Source organism: Aedes albopictus, chromosome 2 (genome assembly GCF_035046485.1).
Source record: "Aedes albopictus strain Foshan chromosome 2, AalbF5, whole genome shotgun sequence".
NCBI classification, from domain to species: domain Eukaryota; kingdom Metazoa; phylum Arthropoda; class Insecta; order Diptera; family Culicidae; genus Aedes; species Aedes albopictus.
The window spans coordinates 143,159,576-143,179,565 of NC_085137.1; the positions used below are offsets into that span (position 1 = coordinate 143,159,576).

The following is a 19,990-nucleotide window of genomic DNA, read 5'->3' on the forward strand; positions in this document are numbered from 1 at the left end:
CTAATACACAGATAATTCGATGGAGATTACCAAACGCTCGTTAGTTTGCTTTGGTATTTATTTTTTTTGTTGATTGTTGGTATTGCCAAGTTCAATTTTCTGAAATTCTAACTGCTAAGCTCGCGTGTAAATCTAACTGAGTAACTGAAAATGCAAAGTTAAAACGACAACTTTAACATTTTTTTTATTTATTTTTTCTAACTTTTCTGAAATTTTGCATGAACTTGTTGACTGACATTTCAAAGTTTTCGAATTGATTTCCAAACAAAGACTTTTTATACAAGTGCTTAAATAGAATCAAGGTAAACCTTATTTCTGGAGATCAGCAGTTATATGTAAATTAAAAACATGAACTCAACAGCATTCGTAAGCGCTCATGTGATCCTCTCTCACATGGAGCCGCGCCAAGCATACAGATAACCTATTTTAAATTCCGGAATGTCATTGAAAGCTTCACATTTCAGCCTCAATTCCATTTCATTTTTGCAGTGAATTATTGCAAGTCCAATGCAAGCGTTTGAATTTATTGAAAAGTAAGTCGAAGTCTTGTCCGAGATTTAGACGAGATTTTTTCAGTGTTATTATAACATTTTTTCATTCAGTTTCGATTTTCCTTGGAATTTTTTCCGAAGTTTCATCACCATAAGCTTTTATTTTGAAATCACTTAAGAAGATTTTTCAGAAACTCATTTAGATCGACTTCTGGGTCGTTTTGCAGAAATTAATCACAAGTTTTTTATAAAATATTACATGACTGAAAACACCTCTCCAGAAGCTTGAGTTGTCGCTAAACTTATTACGAAACTCCCTTTCGAATTTACATTCCACAATCTAGGATTGATCCCAGAAATTAAAATAAAATTGTGAAAACAAGTTTCATACTACATATTGTCGGGCCGCCACCAAACCGGACTTCGCACAATCAAGTCGCGACGCGACCCAACTCGCGACGTTTTTTAATCATGTCAAATGTAGTGCGCATCCTTCCCGTTGTTGTCAGCAACACAGCGCACTGGATGCGAAACAGTTGCGATACTTGTGGACCAAGAAAATTGCAATTTTTGATTGAATGTCGGTCTTGATTCCAACCGGATAGATAATATCATGAAATTATTCCAAGAGATCTTGAGGCCCTGTTTTCATCAACAGATCTTCCAACAGTTTTTATGAATCGCAACAATGTTTTGCTGGAAATCCCTCCAAAAATGTATATACATTTTAAGGAAATATGCAAATCTTTGATACAACTGTCACAAACTAATTTCATTCGTTTATTTCAAAATTTCCATGTAAGTTTTCAAAAAAAAAAAAGTTTTATTGTTTCTGCAGGACATTTATATTATTTTTCCTTAATTTTAATCTAATTTTGTTCTTACGTTTATCCTATAGATAGTAGAGTAAACATAGATCCGCGGACACCGCTGACTAAAATGTTTCAAGCGTGTAAGTTGTAATTTTCAAGAGTGCGACGATTGAATATGACGTCATGCGCTCCATTAATGTTGTCCAAATCGTGACGTCGTGCTCGTTTGGATACAGATTTTGACAGTTCGTTTGGATACAACGGATTAATCCTATGCGGATCTATGTTTACTCTACTATCTATAGTTTATCCTATATTATTAGATAATATTAGAGATTATTAGATTATATTAGAGGAATTTACCTTGTTTCCCGATTGCTTCCTTCACAGAATTCAAATTCCTAAATGACCCTCAATAATAGCTCCAGGATTTTTGCAAAAATCTATCACAAATCAACAAAACAATAAAATAAATTTCTGACGAATATTAAAAAAAAAATCAGAAATATTACAAAATTATCAGAATGTGACCCAGCAGATTTTTAATATGTTCCTACCGAGATTACATTCGGAGCTTCTGCTGGAATTTCCTTAAAATACCAACAGAAGTCCTAACATCTATTTTATTTGCATCGAAGGTTGTCAACATTTTCTTGAGTGTGGCTATTTTCTATGGAGATAAAATTTAACGAGCATCAATTTTTGTATGATGATGTAATGTCAGAAGCTTTATTTAATGTTCTAGTAATACATTGGTTGGTTAATGTAAGCAATGGAATTCAAGGAATTTTCTCAGCCAACAACAAATGTAAAGGGTAACCTTTTGCATACCCTACATAAAAAGAGGGAGAACTATTCAGTACTAAAATTTAGCATTAAAAAAATCCAATAATGATGGTAACTGTTGCTATAACAGCGCCCGAGGACGTTGTGGGTAAGCGCAATAGGAGGTCTCAGGAAGATCTTAACTCTAGTCGTATTGGGTTATTATGACTCATACAAGAACGATGAGCGAGCAAAACGTCAGCGGGAGGAACATCAGGTAATGCACGGAGAGGGTTTAGGTTGGAGGGACGAATGGACAAACAAAGGGGTCTTAACAGGGAGCAATACGGGATCTCAGGGAGGTTTTCAAATGGGTTTCGATGGGTTTTCTGGGGATTTCAGAGGGTGTCAGTGGCATTTCAGAAGAATCTCAGAGGGTTTGTGGGAGTTTCAGAGGTGTTTCAACGAGTCTCAGGGGTTTTCAGGAGCGTTCCATGAGGCCTCAGGGTAATTTGAGGGTCTGATGGGTTTCTGGAGTTTTAAGCGACATTGCAGGGAGAATTTAGAGGGTTTCTTGATAATGTGGTTTTAAGGGAATCTCAGGGGCGTTTCAGAGGCTTTCAGGAGTATTTCTGGTGACCTCAAGGGAATCAGATGTTTTTAGTTTTTTTAGGGGCGTCCTGGGGTTTTCAAGAAGTTCAACGGGTTTAATCAGTGCCCTGAAAAGGACACAGTAAAACGCATAAGCGTAAAGAGAGCCTGTAGCTCATTGGAGGTAGCTTGTGACGTCATGCGACTTTCAATATGACATTGAAAGGCACGTCATCGAAAGCATCCTCAATATTCAAGAAATCTCCCAAGCAAAAACTACGTTTGAGCGAGTACTTTCTTGAAAACGTATACAACATTGTGTAAAAGAGTAGCTGTGGACATCCCAAATTGGGATCATGTGATTTCACATGAATAGGCATGTTAGCCAGACGAACATCACAGATGTGATAAGAACGGGATAACCAGATAAATCTGGAACTCATTCCTTTTTTATACAACGCACTCAGCCTTTCGGGATAAAATCATGGAGTAATTTTACGCCATGAAAATACTCAAAAGAAAATTACAAGAGTTCAAAATATCTTTGAATTACTCAAATCCCTCTGGGGGGAAAACAGGACAAAACTCCATTTGCTCCTGGAGATTTGAAGTAAGAAGAGCTTTTTAGTGCCCACTAAGTCGATTCTATAGCTTCAATTCTCGGAAGCTAGAGATTCGTAACTATTCAAAAGAATGGTTTATCCGAAGATATTTTGAACTTGAACAGATCAGAGTTCCATTCAGAAATACTTCTTGCAGTCCGCACAGACCGCAGAGGACAAGCTTCTTTCAAAGCAATAGTTATGATTTGCCACAATGGAGGGTGTTGTAGTAACAAAACCACAATGAAACTCTCTTGGAGTTGCAATAGAAGCGAGTTATCCACAAAATGTGGTCGCAACCAATTAGTACAGGTTACCCAGTTTGTTCAGCAAGGACGCCTGAATACGCAAAGTTTGCAAAGGAACACTTAAAAGTGTAAAGAAGGTAAAATGGAGACTACCTAAGTAATCCATCAAACTGAAGCATCTCAAATTAATGTTTGAGCTACTTCATCATCTGATGTAATCATCGTAGCAACACATACTGCCAAATATCAGCAAAAAAATGCTGAATACAAGAGCTTGTTTGAAGGAATCCATAAGGAAAGGTTGAAATATACTGTTAACATTATTCTAATATATAGCATGCTCGTAACCTATACAGAAGCTACCTTACGAAAATGAACTTTTTGAAGTAGAGCCACTTGGGCTACGCTCGCTTTTTACGCTGAAAATTGATCTGAGGTCTCCTAGTCGTAGCCACTACCCAAACTAGACAGGATTACACTCTTCACAATCACAGCACAAAAAGGAAACATCAACGACAAATCAAATCGGTGTCAATTGAAAAACGCATTAAGCGAACCCATATAGGTACTAATGTAAGCTAATTTACAACATTTGAATAATCCCGCCCTTATATAGCCTCAAATTTGAGACTTAAGAAGGGCAACTGATTATTTCGGAGAGACGCAATGTCCACTGCACCATTGCTCCGGTTAGCACAGTAAGGGCGTAATACTGTGGAGGACGCCCTAGTTCAAACCTTCGTTTCTGTTTTGGTGCAATTCAATTCATTCTTTGATAGTGGAATGGCAAGACACAGAAATGATTATGAAATGTTCATAAACTCAGTTCTAGACTAAGTTAAGGTAGAAAATGGTACCTACATAAAATCCATAGTAAATCAGTTAAGTACGTTATATAAAGTGCGAAAGAGGATGGAAGTGAGATAAAAATGACTTACTCGTTAATTTTACCCTATATAACTGTGAGTGTAATAACCACAAACATACCGTTACCCCAAAATCCAAAAGTTTTAGATATGTTACATATTTTAATTTAAATGGCATTTTCATCAAAAAGTTATCCCTTTGATTTGCACCAAAACCCAGAATCTCGGATGTATTAGTATATTCGGAGAAATGACATTCATTGTAATGGTTTTTGGGGTACTGATGTATTTGTGGTTTTAACACTTACAGTTATATAGGGTAAAATTCACGAGTCAGTCATTCTTATCTAACTTCCATCCTCTTTCGCACTTTATATAACGTACTTAGCTGATTTACTATGGATTTTATGTATTATTTTCTACCTTAACTTAGTCTAGAACTGAGTTTATGAACATTTCATAACCATTTCTGTGTCTTGCCATTCAACTAACAAAGAATGAATTGAATTGGGTTCTTTAGGGGTATCCGGATTATTTAATAATCGAATTCTCCGCCCAAAAATTAGTCGAAATCCAAAATGTCTTAATTTTTGGAGTCCGGGAACTATTTTTAAAATGCATTTAAGGTTTGTATGGGGAATATTTTTTGTTCGGGTTGAACTGTCACTTTATGGATTGAACTGTCATTATATCCACGAAAATTAAAACTGTTTTGTTAATTTAACCATCAAAACAAAGGTATTGTAATCCAATAAAATCACGGTATACTCAGAAAAATGAGCTCTTTCGATTAGGCTATAGAAAAAAGCAATATTTCATTCACTAAACAACCCAATTGCACCAAAAAGAAACGACGAACAAAAATCCGACTCAGTCTTCATTTGGAAAATGATCCCAAACTTTTGCACGATGACTTGTAAACCTAACTCCATAATTTAAATTATGTTTTGAATTTCTCCGCGTAAATCTAATGAATGGCTCTCAAAGAGGATAGAAATAGGGTTCTAATGCAACTTTAATTGTAAAATTTGTTCGACCCAATTTTGAATTACACGGAAAACAATTTTTCGTACAGATTTAGGAAAAACATGTAAGTTTAGGTAACTTTTTTATACTAAAAATTTCAAATAAAATTTGTGAAAAGTACCTACGAATCAAATCTAACTCTTTATCTTCCGATACAGTCTGAGAACGACTGGGTTAAATGGAAGATGACCGAGATATGACCGAAAAACATTTCCATGTTTTTGAGGGGGTGACCCCAAACTTTTGCACGGGCATACACATGCTGAACGAGGGGACTATTCCAACGAAGCATCCCAATACCCTACACACATTACAAGAGAAATTTCTTCTGGTGTTTTGTGGTAGTGTATTATAATATCGTTATCCCCACCCAATCGGGGAAAGAACACTCATTTCTCATACAAATTTTGACAGTGTTGTGCTGTGTGTCAAAAATGGAATGTTGTTTAGCCGCGGCCGTAGCCGCCGCCGCCGCCGCTGCGGTCGTCGTGATCGTGAAAGGGATGATGTGGGTGGGTGGGTGGTTGGTTGGCTGAGCGAGCAGGTGAGCCAACGCAATTTTTCGGCGCGATGGCCATTTTTTTGCCATTTGGTTATCTTGCGGCTCTCACGGCCACGGTGCGGTGCGCCGACATACAATGCGGACCCGGAGCAGCCTCAGTCACATTTACCTTTTTCTGCACTCGAGCGCGATATGAAGTAAGCGTGTGCTGGGTCTGGGTTGAATCGTTACGTGAATACGAAAAAAACAGTGTCGGTTGTGTTGTGGAGGAAGACACATTCAACCAGTCTCTCGCGCATTCATAATGGAACGGGGGGAGCGTGCGCTTCGGTTCAATGCTAAATCAAAATACAAACAAACCGGGTGAGCGCAATCATGAGAAAGTGGAGCCACCCGAGAGGAGCCACTAGATGGAACTCCGCGAGTGAGATAGAGAAATGCTAGCTTACGGAAGAGAGTTGGGGCCGTATTGGGGGGAATGATCATGACTTAAATGCATTGCCATAATCTCTTTCAGTATCTCCCAATAATCTCCCATGCTCTGAGAACCACTGGGAGAAGTTTTGCGTCATTCAATAATTATTTCTTACAGTTAACTACTCAGTCTTAGATGTTAACTAACAGTTTTGAACCAAGATAATCTGCAGACAAAATTACGTTCGTAGATAAATCTGATATGTATATGTATAGGCGTAATATCTCAACTGGGACATACCTCTCAGCTAATGTGGATTGAACACTACCACAGTTATTTAAGTTACATATTTACTAAGCGCTTTCCCTGGAAAGTTTTTGAACCGCCCAAGTAATCATAACTAACCACAAATCAGCACTGACAGTTTTTTTATGCGATAAATTGATAAATGTGAATGCTTACAAGCAAATTATGGGTAATATATTAGCATTATATATGCATAAGGGGCATATTTAAAATGCTACGTGATCAATGGTTATAGCAATAATACCCTTATCAACATTGAAAGTCTATTGTCTTCAACAAAAGATTAACAACATGTTCGGTTCAACATCTCAATCACTCAACCTGGCTCGTTCGGATGACACGCATCAAAGTTGATGAATGCAAACTTTGCATTTCTATGTGGGTAGTTGCTCCCTCAGTTTACAAGGCACTGAAATCTCGAGACCTATCATCGTCTGGCAGTAAACAGTCGGTACACTCAGACGACAACCTAGGCAAGCAAATCCTTCATCGGCAATCGAAGCTAGGCATAATTGGAAATAATCGCTCAGATAATCATCGATGGATTTGGAAAATTGATATCCTCGTACCATTCCGGTAGCAGACTGCAGCAGATACGATTGCCACCGGAAGCTGATGATGGCTGCTCGGTCGGTAACCTTGTGTGTAGGTAGGCAGATGATGCTTGCCAAGCTCTACTAAATATGGATGTTTATCCCTACCACCACCATTGCAGTTAGCAAAGAGCACTTTGCCAGTGAGCTTTATTAAATATTCAACATTCAACGAACGACAGTTTTAATCTTCACTTGTTTTACACCATCGCCGTCCTCGCCGTCCCAATCATGGTTTGTGAATCCGAGTCCGGATGCTGTGAGTCCTAGAGCGCCGTTCAACGGTATGGTTTACAGGGTGAAAGGATCTCCTCTTCGGTGGGAAAGTGGGCCATCGAGCATCCCAGCATCCTGCCCGACGTCGCGTTGTCATCGGTCGGTGGCATTAGGGAACTGTCTCGATTTTACAATCTATGATGCACTCTCCAGTTCTCTATACATCGAACCATTCTGGTAGAATCTACTACTCATATGTAGAGTGACTTGGGGTAAAAGTTCGAAATGGGCTAGTATGTGTAAGAGAACAGACAGATACAGGATATGGGTATAACTTTTTTCACAGACGTTGGATCACTTTGCGGTCTTCGACAAAGTTATTTGGCATATAGCCGCCTACAATAAAACCAAAGGGTTTAATTATTGAACACTTACTGCGCCACCTAGCAGCAAAATTCGAAAACTTAAAATTTCTGCATACAAACTTCAATCCCATACAAACTTCAAGCGTTTTGAGCGCTCCCTTAGGTTCAACCGATTTTGCTCAAATTTTGAAAGTAGCTTCTGGGAGTCCAAAACAACTAATTGAGGAGGTAAGACTTCACATTTTTCGAAATTTTTGTTTTTCATATAAGTGTGGGCCACCTTAGTGTGTATCCAGGTGGTGAAACCTGCCATCACTTCGTCACCACTACCACGACCGGACCGGGTCTTGTGGTGTTGATCGTAAGCCAAATACCTCTTCAATGGTATAAACATCTTTTCCGATCTTGTATCGACTTTTCGAACCCTCTAAGCAGAATACCCTCTTCGAATGAGTGTAATCAGTTTCGTACCTTTTAATTCCGCCCTATGTTGCTTATCCTTTGACAGATACGCGTATTTCGACTACCACTTGTAATCTTCTTCAGTCCTTCCTAGTGGATAACTGACACTGAGGAAGATTACAAGTGGTAGTCGAAATACGCGTATCTGTCAAAGGATAAGCAACATAGAGCGGAATTAAAAGGTACGAAACTGATTACACTCATTCGAAAAAAAATCTTTTCTGATATTGGCCATGAAGCTCAGCAGCGATCGCGTGACAATGGTTCGGCTCTTTTGCACACCAGATCTCCTTATTGCTCCTTCTAGTACTATATTGAAAAGTAAGTTCTGAAGAGCATTGGCCTGCTGAATCAGTCTCATCAGCTTTGCCGGAAAACCATGTTCTATCAAATAAAAAGAAAATCGCGTTAAGTACTGTTCCTTTGAATTCCACTAAGAATTTGCATCCTTTGACAGATACGTATTTCGACCTCAATTGTAAGGTCGTCTTCAGTGTCTTGTACTTGACCCGACTCAAGTCGAGTTGAGGTCGAAATACGTATCTGTCAAAGGATGCAAATTCTTAGTGGAATTTAAAGGAACAGTACTTAACGCGATTTTCTTTTTATTTACAGATATTCCCCTAACAAGCCCAGGTTAATCATCATCATGTTCTATCATAGCAATAACTCGCTCCTCTTCACTGTACGCCGCCTTTCACTACCGATATTTATTGAGAATCTGCGTGAACATCTAATCTGTCGTTCATCGGCCTTTGTGAAAACCCGCCTGAAATTCGCCAACGAACAACTCCTCAATCGGCATGGGTCCGCTGAACAGAATTCCGGAAAAAATGTACGCTGAATTGAGAAGTGCTACTCCTCTGTAGGCAACTCTTTCTCTTCCTATATCTTCAATATAATACGGTGTAGGAGTTGATACAACTGCTCACTACCGTGCTTGAGATCCTCGTCCGAGTATGCGTCCATCTCAGCAGACTTGTTGTTCTTCAGTCCTCTGATGACTGCCCGACTTTGTTTAGCATTGGAGGTTCGAATTCTGTCTACCGCTCGTCCATACCCACCGTTCAACAATACCTCGAAGAGCGCTCTCCACTTGGCAGCCATCATTATTGTTTTATCTGTCAGCAAGTTACCATCACGATCGTTATACATGACGGTAGAAGGCGCTGTTTTTCTCCGCATGCCATTGGCGGTTTTGTAAAACTTTCGCCTATCAATCTGTTCCATACTCATTTACGCCTGAGCAATCACATTTTCCTCAAGCCCTCTTTACTTTTTTGTGGCGAATTCGCTTTTCGGCTTCTCTTGCTTCCCTATACAGTCCCGATTCGTTCGTTGGCGGCTCGTTAGATGGGCTGTCTGGATGGTTGAATGTTCGCTGGTTGGGGCAAAACCCAACTAAAAAGCACTGTCAATGTCAAAATCGATGTTAAAACGAGTTTGACGTCTGATCGCCGTCGCATCACAGCTCCTATATACAGAACGTTTGTGCAAGTATGTGGGTGTTCCGTGACGTATTTCTCGTCACTTGCGTGTGTCTAGATCATTTTGGCCAGTTGTCAGTTGCCCCAACGAACGAACACGATTCGCTAATCGGGGCGCCGTCGTGACCCAACGAGCGAATCCTCACTGTATCGCTTCCTACTCTGCCGGGACCCCGACGACTCCAGTACCCGGCTTCTGGCAACCTCCTCCGTTACTCTCTACGCCGGCTCCTAGACCTCGAATCTCACTAACTATGTACGAGATAGTGATCTGAGTCGAAGTTGGGACATGATCGATTTGGTTGTGAACTTCGTCATTTGGGAGTCTCCAGGTGTGTTTGCGGATATCCTTGCCTGCAAAGTAGGTGCTACTAATGAAGGCTGCTCGTTCCGACGATCAGCCGGAAAAAGACCTCGCTTCCGACCTGCGCGTCATCGATGACAGTCATTACAAAGTTTTTTTCTGGGTGTTCTCCATAGCACTTCACTTTTTGGGGTTTGCGCTAACGTAAGAACCTCGACAACACTTATAACACGCGACGCGAGACATACACAACACTTATTATTCTTACAAAACGTTAAAAAAGGAGATATAATTACCTTTTTGAGTCGACCGGTTTCGGGCTCGTTGTTGCCCATCGACAGGACGATGTCGGTGGTTTCTGAGGGTCCCAGGTGCGTTATATGAGGTCCGAGGAGGTTTAAAGAGGATTTCGAAGGCATTTCAGAAAGCTTCAGAGGATTTTTGGCGAGTTTCAGAGGTGTTACTTAGGCGTTACGTAGACGTTTGCAGTGGTTTCTTAAAGTCCCAGGTGCGTTACATGGGGTCCAAGGGGGTAATCAGATCCATTTAGAGTTTTTACCTAAATGGATTCAGTTCATTACCTAAATGGATTTGAAGAGTGCAAAAAAGTTTAAGAATGGCGAGTTAGCTGGAGGTTTAAAGGGGGCTATGCGGGGTTTCAGAGGGATTTCATAGGAGTTTGAGGAGGGGGGGGGGGGGGTTGTCAGAGGCATTGTATCGGGGGGGGGGGGATTCAGGGGTATTTTCAGGGAGTTTCGAAGGGTCTCATTTGCCCCCCCCCATTTACCCCCCCCCCCCATATACCCTTACGTAATTTATGGACAGCCCCTTACGAAGGCGTTTTCGGTGGTTTTTGAGGGTCTCAGATGCGTTACATGGGGTCCGAGGGGCTATTAGGGGGATTTCGAAGGCATTTCAGACAGCTTCAGATGATTTTTGGCGAGTTTCAGAGGTGTTACTCAGGCGTTACGAAGGCGTTTTCGGTGGTTTCTGAGGGTCCAGGTACGTTACATGAGGTCCGAGGGGGTTTAAAGGGGATTTCGACGGCATTTCAGAAAGCTTCAGAGGATTTTAGGCGAATTTCAGAGGTGTTACTCAGACGTTTTCGGTGGTTTCGAAAAGTCCCATATGCGTTATATGGGGTCCGAGAAGGTTAATCAGATTCCATTTTGGTAACGTTACCTAAATGGAGGGACCTAAATAGAATTTACCTAAATGGATTCGACCTTAATGGAGGTTTGAGTGTACGCTCGTTGATCGGTTTCCTCCTCTTAACTTGCTTCATCTGATTCCAGATCACTATGAATCTGACTCCATGTTCTGCCTTATTGCTACCGCTGTGATAGATGCTATATTTGAATGATGTGTTGGCGACGGGATCCACCGTCACGAGTTCACGGACACCAGACTTGGCGCAGCGTACTTTCTGATATAGCCACGCACACCCCAATACAGGAGCCAAAGGCTCACTCGGTCAGGTTCATTTAAGGTGTTGACGTTCCAGGTACCGAGTTCGCAATCATAGTCCTTATTTCGTTGCCGAGTCGGTTTCCAAAAGTATCGTTCACATTTTTTCCTGTATTTTCATTTTTCGTGGTGGTGTAATGCTTCCTTACCGGGGTCTTGCTGACTACATCGCGTTGATGGAGTTATTACCTTGGCTATAGCAGACGCAATACAGCGTTCCTTATTCAGCCACTAGATGACAGAACAGACGCTGTTTGAGCCGCACCTCCCTAGTAGGCAGACGTTCGACACGCACCTCAATCTAGCATAAGTCAGAAGGACAACAGTGTCCAGGCTACACTACCAGCGAAGAACAGAACTCTTAGCTGGTGATCTTTGTCATCGATTGAGCCGTGGAAGCATCAGGTTGGAAATTGTTTAGACCAGAGCTATGTTGGACGTCCCAGATTGTTGACTCACCATTTTGTAGCCCTGAAACACCTTGAAAAAGCTCTGAAAGGTTTCTCTGAGACGTTGAGAAGCTCACCTCCCAAGTAACAAAATTAATTTTATAATGCTTTTGAAGTATTCTTCAACGCCTGTTCTTTAAAACCATGCATAAACCAAATTGCTCTGCAACACGACATCAACTCAACCATAAACCCGTTATAAGATCAAAGAGGCCCATCCTAAGATGCTCTTGGAGAGTTGTTTTTAAATTTCTCTTAAAACTTGTTGTACTTCCCAAGTTGTCCTCAAGGCGAATTGCTCTCTCCTTGTAGAATTCTTCAAGTGCACGATAAAACGATAATAAATTTGTCAGTGTTGTTGCTGATGCAGCTTTTATGTCTACAGAAAAGTTTGGTGAATTAAATTGAAATTAAAAACACAATGAAAATGACACATTATTGTAATCGGGATTAATTTATTACACGAATTGGAAATATTTCCGTGGTGTTACAAGGATGCCAAATTCCAAGCAAAATTCATCGTATATATGTTGCAAGATACTTCCAAAAATTGCAACGCGCTTCCATTATAACGCACTAATAAAATATTTAGAAATATTATTCCTGGTCATGCGAACATTGCTCATGAGTTTTCTCAACATGGCTTCCATTGAAATCTAGGCCGGTGGTCGGTCCATCATCGATGGTTTTAATCAACATCACCATAAGATCGTCTTAAATTTCTTTCAACTCATGCCAGAGCTAAAAGCATAACTCAAGAATACTAGGATTTATAACGTTCTCAGTGCAGCCTGGTTGGCCTCCATCAAGAACGTCTTAAATTTATTTCATCTTATGCAAGGGTAAGAAGTATTACTCAAGAATACTCAGGTTTATAACGTTCTTGATGCAGGTTTATGCAAACTCCGCCGAGAACGTCATAAATGATGTACGCCAAATTGTAAACAAACAATAAATTATCGCACCGCGGTGGATTTCTGAATCTCGTCCGATGAATTTAATTATCAGCCCGGTACCGTTGCCAACCAGGCAGACCTTTTTTCGATAACCGGCCTTGATGAGGTGCAGTGCCTCATTCCTCCGGTCAGCACTTCCAACAGGTAAGTAGTTGTTGATTTTGAAGATCGATGATTGGAACCCCGATTGCACGGGAATCGACGTCCTGGATGACCAAACTCATTTCGGATGCTGCTACCGGAGGAACTTGGCACTGCACCGCGTCGCGGTTGGGTTTCCGGGTAGGTGTTCTTGATTGGCAGCAATAATGGAACAAGAACCAAAATCTGATGCTTGAGTTTTTTCTTGTATTTTTCATGTACCAAACTGTTCTCATGCGAGAACAGTTGCTCTTGATCAAGAACGGAAGATTGAAGATAACTACAAGAACCTTATAAAACTGAACATAAGTTCAACAGTTCTTGTTGTGCTTATGGTTTTATGAACTGAACCTCAAGTATTCTTGGAGGTGTTTTTAAAACCACATATTGACGAAGAATAGTTGTGCTCAGCTGAAACTCCGATAAAATCAACTAGAATATGCAATGTTCCGATAAAACTATCATAAAAACAAATAAAACCAAATAGAATTAGGATTGCTACTTGGGGCTAGAGCATGTGAAGCTTCCTAAAACCCCTCTGAAACCTCTTGACACGTCCTGAGGTACCTGGGAATGCCTCTGAAACTCCTCTGAAGTTCATCTAAAGCATTCACAAGACGCGACGCGAGACAAAACATAACACTTATCGTTCTTACAATCGTCAAGGATTTAAAAATTACCTGTCGATCGGTTTCGGGCGCGATGTTGCCCATCTTTGGGACAATGTCCGACTGGTAACGCTGTCGTACGATGTTTGTACTCGTCCGCAGAAAATGAGTGTTCTTCTAAAGCTCCTTGTAAATACCCGGAATGCCCTGAAACGCATTGAAACGCCTCTGAAATTCTCCTGAAGCTCATCTGAGAGCATGTGAACTAGCGTAGGGTAATTTTGAATCGATGTTAGCAACATCCATATTTTTGTTCCGATTAATCGATTTTTTAATCGACGTTGAAGCCCCACGAAATCGACCGGATCGATTTTTCATTCGATTCAAAAATATTATATTTCTTTTTTTTTTTTTTCAGAATGATTCCGAATGGATTCCGAATCCCGTAACGTGGGTAGATCACCTTAGAACGGTGCGTTACGGTGTAAGATCTACCACATTGCATCAAATTTTAATCTTGCTATTTTCCTGCCTAAAGTTGTATGGTAGCATTGCAGATTAAAGTTTGATGTATTTTTTGTTATGTTCATGTTTTGTTTTTAACTGCTAATAATCCTTTTGTTTCAGGGAGATTCAGGTAATTTTACTGTATAATTTTGAAAAATAGTAACTGTAACGAACGTATCACTTATATCTTATCCAGTATTTATTTATTAATCCTTTATTCTCTTTCCAGTGAATCTTACCACCATAGCTGGCGCACTAATAAATCCTTTTAGCAAATCATCGTACACATCATCATATTGATATGCGAACATGTTTAAATATTTATATCGTTATCTGGAAGCGTTTGGTACGGGAGGTCCACGCTTCCATCTTTCCCCTCGATTTCAAGGTGTAGAATGTTTTCAAATATTGACTATGTTGAAACCGTTCTATCCCTTGAAATCTTCTCTGCGGTACATGCTGCGCAGTTGGTCTGGCCATTAGACAAGAAAAATGATAGACTTGAAAAGTCTTCATTTTCCAGGATGCATTCAAGTAATGGCTGCGTTAGTGTGAGATTAGATTAGATTAGATTAGAATGATTCCGAATGGATTCCGAACATTATTTTTGAGAATCCCTCTCAGGATTCTAGATGAATGTTTCTTAATAATGTAGAAGTCTTAGGAACCCTCTCAGGGTTACGGGGCAATCTCTGGGGATTCTAATGGGATGTCTTTCAATACTGCAGAATAATTTCTCTCAGGATTCTAGGAGAATTCTTCTCAGGATTGTGGAAGAATCCGTCAGCGAGTTCTGGGAATATCTGTCTAAGCATTCTGGTAGAATTCCGAGGAAAAATTTCTTTCGGGATTCTAAGGGAATCCATCACAGGGTTCCGGGAGAATCCATCTCGGGAATGCCTCAGGATTCTAGAAGAATTCTGAGAGAATCCATGTCAAAAAACTGAAGTAATCTCTCCCAGAGTTCTAGGGAAACCCTAATAGAATTCAGGGAGAAGTCCTATTGGAAAAGTTTTTCTCTCTTTTCTTGGTTAAGGTCCCTTAGGACGCTGGTGTGATAATTTTCAGCATTTTGGAGGAATGCCTGGCAGAATTTTAGAGTAATTCTCAGAATTATGGGGACTCTTTAAAAAAATCCGGCGGATTTTATTTCAACAGTATTACATGGGAATACCTATCAGAATTCTAGGGATACTCTGAATTCTAGGGGAATTCATTTCAGAATTTTGAGGTATTCCCTATCAGGGCTCCCTACCAAGGGTGTAATCCCTTTCAGGGTTTTAAGAGATTTCTGGATGATCTGGGCAAAAATCCTTTTAGGATTTTGGAAGATCCTCACTTAGGATCCCACTCAGATATCTGAGAAAATCTTTCTCAGCATTCTCAGGAACTGCTCTCAGACTTCTTGAGAATCATACTCGGCATTCTCAGAATTGTGGCGAAATTCCTCTCAAAATTCTGGGGGGAATATTTCTTAGGACTCTGGGGAAATCCCACACAGGATCACTAGAATCCTTCTCAGGATTCTGCGTAAGATCCTTTTAAAATTTTGGGGGAATATCACAGAGCATTCTGCGAATACACTTCCCCAGATTCTCTGAAAATTCGTCTTTCTGGGGTAATCCCGGTCAGGATTCTAGGGAAATTTCTCTCAAGATTCTGGGAAACTTGTCTCATGGTTCTGGAGAAATCCTTGGGATTGTAGGGCTATATTTTTCAAGATTCTATGGCACTTTCTTTAAGAATTAATATTTATTGAAGAATCTCTCACGAGATTCTGAGCAGAATACTCTAGAGAAATTTGGATTTTGAAGAATCCCTCACATAGATTTTATGATTCTTTTTAGGGTTTGGAAGAAATTTTTCTCAGCATTCTATGAGAATCCCAGTAGGATTCTGTTTTATGTGTTCTGGAACAGTTTCTCCCAGAAATCCCTTTCAGGATTCCTGGAAAATCCCTCTTAGTATCAGGAAAAATCCCTGACAAGATTATGGGAAAATTCTCTTGAGATTCTATTCTTGAGGAATCACTCTCAGAGTTCTGGGACAATACCTTTCAGAAGGTTAGGAAAGTTCTTTCAATGATTCTAGGGGAATGTCTTTCAGGAATCTGCGATAATTTTCTGTTTTGTGTGAGAATATCTCTCAGAATGCCAGACAATCCTTCTCAGGATGTTGGGGAAGTCCATTATATAAGTTTTCGTAATCCCTTCCAGGGATAATCCTTATCAGATTTTCGAAAAAATCTCTCTTTGTTTTCTAGATATATTTTTCTCAAGAATCTGGAATTACCCCTTTTATGATCCCTCTCAAGATGCTGGGGAATCACTTGAGAAATCTGAGGAATACCTTTCGGGATTCTGGCACAATTATTTTCAGCATTCTAATGGATTCCACCCAGGATATTTTGAGAATTCTGGGAGAAAACTTAAAAGAATTCTGGAGGAATTCTTCTCAAAATTCTGGGGTCTTATTTCACAGAATCCAGTGAGAGTATATCTCAGGTTTCTTTGGCAATCCCGCCCAATATTTAGGGTCATATCTTTTTAGTTTCTTGGAGATTTATTTTAGGAACCGAACATCTTTTTTTGTGAGAATCTCTCTGAGTATTCAAGTCAAGAATGTGGAAGAAGCACTCTTAGAATTCCTCTCAGGATTCTGGGAGAATTCATCTTAGGATTCTGGTATTCCTTTTCAGGGTTCTGAGATAATCCCTCTTAGGATTCTGGAACATTTTAGGAGAATCCCAGGGGAAAGCTTCTCTTAGGATTCTGAGACAATCTACACGCAGAACTCGATGTACACAGCGCAACGAGTAACTTTCACGCAGCGACCGAAAAGACAAAAGAATTTTCACGCAGATTTGTGTAACACTGAATCAACACAAAAAATGTGCTGATCCGGTGTTACACAAATCTGCGTGAAAATTCTTTTGTCTTTTCGGTCGCTGCGTGAAAGTTACTCGTGTGCTGTGTTGTTTCATTTAAGGGTGTATCACAGGATTCTGGGAGAATTCCTCTCGAGACTCTGAGACAATCCGTCTCATAGATATGGAGTAATCTCTCTCTCAGGATTCTAGGAAAATCCTTAATAAAATTCAGTGAGAATTCTTACCAAGATACCCGAAGAGTCTTGTTTTCTTTTCTAGATAATGGATTCTGGTGCATTTTCAGCATTCAGAAGAAATCTCTCTCATAATCCTTAAGGAGCCTCCTTAAGGATTCTGGGGGAATTTCTCTAAGAAATCTGCGGGAATTTATCCCAGTACTCTATGGGAATACTTTTCAGAGTTCTGGGGAATCTCAGGATCTCAGGACTTTTCTTTCGATTCAAAAATAATTATATTTTTTTCAGAATGCATTGTCTCAACGTTATATCTATTTTCGAATCTGATTCTCAAAGTGTTTGATGTGCAATCTGAAATTTGGTATTGAATTTATTTAGACAAAACATCGATTCAAAACATTCAATTGAATCGGTGAATCGATTCTGCTGATCCGATTCGAATCGATTCACACAAATCGATGTCTCAGCCAGATTTTCTCAATACTATTGTGAACCCTCTAACATGTCTCTGAAAGTTCGTGAAACGCCTTGAAACGGTTCTGAAATCCTAAAGGTCCCTTGAAGGCCCTACGAAACTTCGCATGACTTTACCTGGCAGACGAAGCTCTTCGTAAATAACTGAGGACGTGCTCATAGAACACTAAGCTGTGAAGCAGGCTTTTTTCCAGAAAAAATAAGAAGAAGGAGAAGAAGAATAAGATGAAGAAGAAGTAGAAGAAAAAAGAAGAAGAAGAGGAAGAAGAAGAAGAAGAAGAAGAATGAGGAGGAGGAAAAGGAGAGTGTCACCAGTGTGCTAATAATTTTGGAAGATTCTTTGTCCTGGGTGGACTGATTATCACGACATGAATAATGATAACTCAAAATCAAGCCCCAACTTTCCTTCCGAACTCCACCGAACGGTTGCCAATCGGTTTCCAAATTTAGAAGTGAGCCAGCAACAGACGGCAGGCACTAGCTTACCCATCGTGATGGTGTGGCATGGTACTGACAGTGCACAAAGTGGGTCCATGAAGCTTTTCGATCACGATTGGCAGTCGCCCGGTTGCTTGCAGTAGTACAGTGAGAACTGGTTACTTCTCTCGAAGCTGCATTTTGGCCATACCTAGCAAAACGAATTATTAACTAAATTGAAACTGACAGCTGCCTACTAACTGGCAGCAAACAAGGCTGGATAGAATGATTATTGAAGACAGAGGAGAAAAAAAAACCGGCTAAAGGATCGATGGACATCGAGCGAGGTGAAACCAGATTACTATCATCGAGGTGCGTTTGCAGCACTCAATGGGTAGTAAGTAGTGGCACCTCAGATACGCGGGTCGTGTAAAATCACGCGACCAGCATCCATCCCAGTCGGAGGGGGTTTGTAATGATCCGCAATTAGCACGTGAGCATGGTGTTGTAAAAATGTAAAGATGTTGTTTTCGGGTGACTATATTATTACTTGCTGCTGGAGATGCTTTCGGATTCAGAAGACAGACATCGGGCTGGCGGATCGAACTGGACCGGACGCTGCGTGTGTGCAGCAGCTTTGGTGGTTGACCTTAGGAAGCCGACGAGTGCACATATATGGACATTGATGGCTCTCAATGGGTAATCTAATTTGCATGCCTGTTTGTTGTCCGATGGTTGAATGAAATTTATGAGTATGGTGGTCGTATGTAGGGTTTCGAAATAAATGAAATGCGTGGCGTAAAATGCGCACTGTGCTTTTCTTCGCACCAGATGCTTTGGTCAGATAAATAATCAAGAATTTTTGTCAAGAATTTGCAATATTTTAGCACAACATTTCTGGATGTATCAGTGAATTGATCTTAAAGTTAGTAAATTAGTAGTGAGCTCACAAGTCAATCAAATTTTACAGCAAAAATAGTCTTGTGTTTAGGGTGAAGGTGATCAGTACCTGAAGGATCCTTGGAAAAATTCTTGAAGAATTTCCTGGAGGTAATTCGGAAGAACTCTCAAATAATGGAATTCTTGAACTCACCTGCAAGAACTCCGGGAAGAATTGCTGAAATAAATTTAAAAAAAATGTCTAGAGGAATTTAAGAAGGAATTCCTGGGGCATTAAATACAGAAATTAAGAGGAACTCCTGGGAGAATTCCGAAAGAGTCTCACCTGGGTGAATTTCTGGAGGCATGTCTGAAAGATCCCAGGAGGAATTATTGTAAGAATATCTGATAGAATCTCTGAGTAAACTCCAAAAGAAATTGCTATCCCTCCGAAAGAGAAATTTCTGGAGAAATCCTTATACAAATTCCACGAGAAAATCCCTGGTGACATACTGTAAGAAATCCTCGGATAAGTCCTAAAACAAACCCTTGAGGCTTTTCAGGGGAATTTTCGATGCAATTCTTTGACAATTTATTGGAAGTAACTCTGAAGAACACCCTAAAGCCATCCCTGATAAAACTCCTAGAAGAATCTCTGGAGGAGTTCCTGAAGAAATCCAAGGATAACTTCTTGGAAAAACATCTCTAGATATATTCCTGAAAGAATCGAAAGACGAAGTTTTGAAGGATTTCTCATGCAGGAGCTGCATGGGGTATTCTGGAAGGAATTCGTGGATGGATTCCTAAACGAATCCGTGGATGAACTTCTAAAGGATTTCTTGGAGAAAATTGTGAAAGAATTGCTGAATGACTTCTTGAAGAAGGCATGCATTCCTAAGAGGAATTTCTGAAAGAATCACTACAGGTATTCCTAGAGCAATCCCTGGAAAATTGCCGGAAAACTCCCTGGAGGAG

General features: G+C 40.2%; 1 protein-coding gene across 1 annotated transcript in view; it reads left to right on the top strand.

Annotated features, from left to right (window-relative positions):
- LOC115253617 (dnaJ protein homolog 1) overlaps positions 1–19,990 on the top strand; it is a 306,072-nt gene that overhangs the window by 8,959 nt on the left and 277,123 nt on the right. The gene's annotated exons all lie outside the window — the stretch shown is intronic.